We start from the raw sequence: 6,076 nt of genomic DNA on the forward strand, positions 1-6,076 counted from the left end.
AAAAAAAAAAGAATTTCAAGTATTGAAAACAATGCACCCTTTAATAAGTTATATAGACCATTTATTTTTAAAATTTTCAAATTTTTATAGATTTATTTGATTTATATTATTTTTAAAATTTCAAATTTTATAACTAAGGATGAATTTAGATTTTCCAAGCAAGATTTTCAACATTGGAACTACATCCCCACATTGCTTTACTTCTACAGTATAAGAGGGGGTTTATAAAACCTCACCCTTTAAATACTGAGAAAAATCACTCATAAGCCCCTTACAAAATCATTAAAGCAGTCAAATTATTCGATGTTCCTCCTTAAAAATATATTAAACCTTGAGTCAAATTTTAGCAATACAAAACTGCCAAATGAAAGCCTCGGAACTCATTTTTTTCATCAGACCCTTGTTTGTTTTCTGAATCCGTATCAACCAAGAATATTCATGTTATTTGAGTTGGGCCACTTATAAATTATCGAAATGCCCCGGTTTGTTTAGGATTCTCTATTCGAAAGGCCAATTTAATTATTTTTAAGTGCAATGAAACTTAAAAAGTAAGGGTGCAGTTGGCATATGGATGCATATGTAGCTGTAGAGGTAAGGTGCACCTTCAAATTTTAGCATGGTATATAATTTTGATGCAAAATGTTCTTAGGATTATCTCAAAATTTATTTTTATATTTAATTATAAAAGTTTAAATTTAAAAAATAGTTAAAATCAAGTAGATCTATAAACATATAAACTTTTTGAAATTAGACGGTGTAGATAATATGTTTTAAAATGTACTATTTCTGAGACTTGAAAGCTCTCGATGTCGAGATGATCAATCAAAGGTTTTTTCAAGATTAAAACTATATTTTTCGATGGATTTTTGAGGTGCATCCGTAGTTCTACATTATAAGGTTGCATCCTTATATAAATTTTTTCCAAAAAGTAATTGTATGAGATTGACAAACTTTAGTGAGTTTGTAAGGTTGTTTGACCATTTATGTATATTTTTGCTTGAATAATGATAAGACAAAAATTAAAGTTTTATTTTATTTTTATCAAAAACTAAATATTTTTATTTTAAATGAGAATATGTTTTGTTTTAATCAGTGTTTTAAAAAACGCCGAGTCGAACCGGACTCGCCCGGTTCGACTCGAAAATCGTGAAAAGGGGACCGGATAGCTTAAAAAATCGGAAATCGTCCGGTTCTAGAGAGAACCGGAAGATTCTGTACAGTGAATGCCGATTCACTGTACGGAATCGGCGAGTCCGAACAGTGAATCAGCGAGTCCGTACGGAAATTTTTTTTTTTGTTTTTTTGTTTGTAACCCATGATAGATTTTTTTGTAATACTTGATCGATTTTTTTGTAATCCATGATCGAATTGTTTTTGTTTTTTTGTAATCCATGATCGAATTTTTTGGTTTTTTGTAACCCATAATAGAATTTTTTGTAATCCATGATCGAAATGTTTGTTTTCTTTTCTTGTAATCCATGATCGATTTTTTTGTTTTTTTTTTTTGTTTTTGTAACCCATGATAGAATTTTTTGTAATCCATGATCGAATGTTTTGTAATACATGATCGAAATGTTTGTTTTTTTTTTGTAATCCATGATCGAAATGTTTGTTTTTTTTTTTTGTAATCCATGATTGAATTTTTTGTTTTTTGCTTTTTTTGTAACCCATGATAGAGTTTTTTGTAATCCATGATTGAATTTTTTGTAATCCATGATCGAACTGTTTTTTTCTTTTTTTGTAATCCACGATTGAATTTTTTGTTTTTTTTTGTTTGTTTTTTTTTGTAATCCATGATCGAATTTTATGTAATCCATGATCGAATTTTATGTAATCCATGATTGAATTTTTTGAAAATTTGTGATTTTTTTTTTTTAATCCATGATCGAATTTTTTTTTGTAATCCATGATAGAATTTTTTTAAAATTTGTGATTTTTTTTTTAATCCATGATCGATTTTTTTGAAAATTTGTTAAATTTTTTTTTTTATCCATATTATTCAAAGAGAAAATGAGAGAGATGATGATTCTGAGGCCACCCTATCCCAGCCATATTATTCACATATCGAGTCCCAACAGCAACAGTGTAGGGATGAGCACGAAATACTGTAAATTAAATGCTGAATGGCGGTTCATGCAGGGAAAGAACATATCAATATTCGCATATTCATTCAAAAACATGAAAATTCTTAATGGAGTACCCTCATTTTTTATTGAATTCCTAAAAAACAATATTTATAATGAATTTTAATAATTTTTTCGAATTTTTTTTAAGCTTTATTCTGACCGATTCACCTGATTCCCGATCCGAATGGCCGATTCGTCGATCCAGATCGGTTTTTTAGAAGCTCGATCCGGGTCACCGATCCGTTTTTTAAACCATTGGTTTTAATGATGTGAAACTCGAAAGTACCAGAAGTTTGGATTAGGAGCGTGAGCGATTGCATTAGGCCTAGTTTTGACAAAGTTAGTTTTCAATATGATATTTATCGAATTAATATTTGTTTTAGTGTTGGAGTAATTTGAGGCTAAACCTTACGCACGAACACCATTCCAAAACTTTAGAGAAGCAGATTTAATACTAATAAAATATTTATTTTTAAATTAATTTGCAAAAACAATTTTATTTGTTTTATACATCAACGTCGTATACATATTCATCCCCCATATATAACATCCGAAAAGTCATCGTCATAGCGAAAAGCATCCATCCCATATTTCTCAATGGCAAAAGAGTTTTCCAATATCAATCAACCCATGTCCAAAGTTTTGGAGATAATTGAATTAGAAAAATAACTGGTAGTTCCATTGATACAGCTAATAGTAAATGTTTGAGCAAGCCATGATTCCCAAACCAGATAACTAATTTGGATGGGAATCGATTGAGACTCAGCCAATTTTAGGATGTTATGGGTCCCGACTAGTTCCCCCCATACCCCCACCACCACCGATTTAAACTGATCCGGACCAATCCAAATCATCGATAACACCGATGCAACATGGATTTTTGGGATGAACACTCCATTCCATCTATCCAAGTTTTGAAACACTGGCTAGCACCAAGAAATAATTCAATTTCATGTGTAAGATTGTAAAAGAGTCAATTTCATATGCAAGTTAAGGAATGTAATATTTTTTAAAAAAAAAGTGATTGCAAAAAGAAATGAAAATCTATGAAGAGAATTTTCATCACTTTAGACGACGTTTAGTTATCTGGAAAGAGGTATCTTGGGAAGATGGGTGTTTGCCGATTGGATAACATGGTAAGAGACGTAAAAGATGCATGTATGTTGTTTGGATTGTGAGGATGGCGTGTTTCGTAGGTATATTAATAATTATTTAAAGAGAAATGCTAGTGTAGGCTAGTGGACCTCCAACTATATATGAGTTCAATGGTAAAGATTGAATCTAGGTCGATCTGATAAATACGATTTCATTTCGTATTTGAATTTTAGTTTTTTTCTACAAATTCAAATCATGTGAAATTTTAGGTGTCTATTCTTCTCATCAATGTGTATCTAATAAAAATATTTAAAAAAATAATTTGTAAGATATAAAATGATCAAAATACTCCTGAAAAGTTTTGAGGTCATTTTGGTTAATTTAATTCTCACAATTTTTTTTTTTATATATATTTTATTGGATTCTCCTATTTTTAAATAACACATGCCCAAAATCTAAAATGAGTTGGATTTATAGAAAAAAAAATTAAAATTAAAATACGAAATACAATCGTGATCATTGGATATTCAATCTGGGCTGTTGGGCTCATATATAGTTGTAGACCCACTAGCCTACACTAGCAGTTCCCTGACTTAAATTATATATAATTATTTATCATTATTATATATAATTATTTATCATTATTATCATAGCTTTTTCTTAAACTATTTAGAATCAGCTACACGAATTCTAGTCCATCATTATGCTCTATTGATGCCTATACCCTCAATGAGACCATAAGTCCCTATATCTTTTCGCACTACTTCCAACCAATGCCTTTTAGGCTACCTTGTCTTAGCCTTCCACTTGAATTAACTCAAACCACCTAACAACTATTATATATAATTATCACATATAATTAAGGAAAAAGTCTATGTAGAGCCGAGGCTCTAAACAATCAAAGTAAACGCACCTTCAAATAGTGTTGAGAAATGTGGTTTCAATACTGAAAATCTTTGCGATAGTTATAGTTCCATCTTTAATTATAAAATTTAAAGCTTAAAAAATAGTGTTGATCAAGCAGATCTATGAAAACTTGAAAATCTTGAAAATTGACAGTCCAAAAATGCATTACAAGATGCACTATTTCCAAAACTTCAAATCTATTTTTTTCTCATGTCCATGCATCGTCATGTCAAGATGATCAATTTGAGGATATTTGGGCATCAAAATAACCTTTTTTAACAAAATTTTTTAGGTGGGCTCTAATTTGATTGTTTAGAGCCTCGGCTCTATATAAACTTTTCCTTTATTGTTTCACAAATGTGTGTGTGGAAGCCACAAACTATGAATTCTACTCTTGGAGTCCTATCACTGTCACATATGGGAGGTAAAGACGAAGCTCTAAATTCACATTATGGCATCACATTAGGGACCGATTTGTAGCAGTAAACATATGAAGAAAAGAGGTTGCTGCGTGGATAAAATTAGACCAACTGATGTGCAAGTCAATGAAGCATAACAAGGCTTAAGGAAGCATGAGGAGGGTATATAAAAATAAGGGATTGTATACAAACGAGACCATTCACTTTTTGGTAGTACTTCTAATCATCCCAAGTATAATTTAATAGCATAAGTGTATTACAAAGTTCGAAAAAAAAAAAATTTAACATTGAGCTTGATCAATAGAACAAATGCTTTCACGTCTAATGATCAAGATTAATATTGACCACCTTATTTCAAAGGTAAATATTACTTTTTCTAAAAGTAAAGAGTAGGCTCCATCAAATAAACTATATGCACTTTTGTAGCATGTTACAACAACTTTTTTGAAGGCTAGATGATAGGTTTGAGCATGGAGATGATGGATAGGGAAGTTGGTGAAGTTAGTGGACCATGGGGAGGTCTTTTGTCCTTAGTATGAGCCATGATTACTCTCTCTCTAGGAGTACCAACCTTCTCTCTCATCTCTCATGACCACTCTAGGTGAGGCATGCCATCTCTCTCTTTCTTATACAAAAATGGTTTTTTATTTATTTTTATTGTTTTTTAGGACATTGAAATTAAAATTTGGATTTATGTTGGATTTTTAGTTTTCTTTAAAGGTATTTATGTTTTTTTTAGTTGTAGAGACTTGATGAGCAAAATTGAAACTTTATTTTTTTAAAAAAAATAAAAGAGTTAGGATTTATGATAGGATATTTTAGAGAATAAGTTAGGTTTTAGGATTGTTATCTTTTTATAAATATATAGTGAGAGTTTATTGGACTCGCCTAAAGATCTTGAGAGAAGGTATAATCTCGCATTATTTACTTTTATCTGTTGCTTATTTATTTTATACCTAGTCCCTATATTAAAGTAGTATAAGAGTTTTACAAGATCCATGCATTACAATGCAACCAAAACCCACTCCAGCAATCAATGATAAATTGCCACAAATTATAAAAGATATGGAGTACGAGAGTATAAATAGCCTAAATCAATCAATGGATGGTATTCGAGTAGATATTAGCATAATGCACCGGTAATTGCAATAGTTGAAAAACACCATTCGCGAAAAAGAGGATGCTCGCAATCATATAGATTTGATACTAACTTTCACCTTAGCCTCCACAATAGATTTGATTGTCGACCCTATATGCAATAAGCAAATTGTGATGCAAAAGCACGATTTGAATAACATTTACATAATCTTGATATCAAGGTTGATCTTCCATAATTACATGAGGTGCAAAAAAAAAAATCAACATTATGATTAACATCAAGATTACATAGGTGAATCTTGGGACTTCATCATCATCATTGGAAAGACAATTAGAGGATATGATGAATTCAACAAGCTTGAGGTTGAGCTTCTCCCAACCCCAAGAAAATGATACAAATATGGTATTCAGTTTTATTGTATCTTTTCTTTA

The sequence above is a fragment of the Amborella trichopoda genome, chromosome 6 (assembly GCF_054954075.1).
Source record: "Amborella trichopoda isolate Santa Cruz 75 chromosome 6, AtrichopodaSantaCruz75HAP2 v2.0, whole genome shotgun sequence".
Classification (NCBI taxonomy): domain Eukaryota; kingdom Viridiplantae; phylum Streptophyta; class Magnoliopsida; order Amborellales; family Amborellaceae; genus Amborella; species Amborella trichopoda.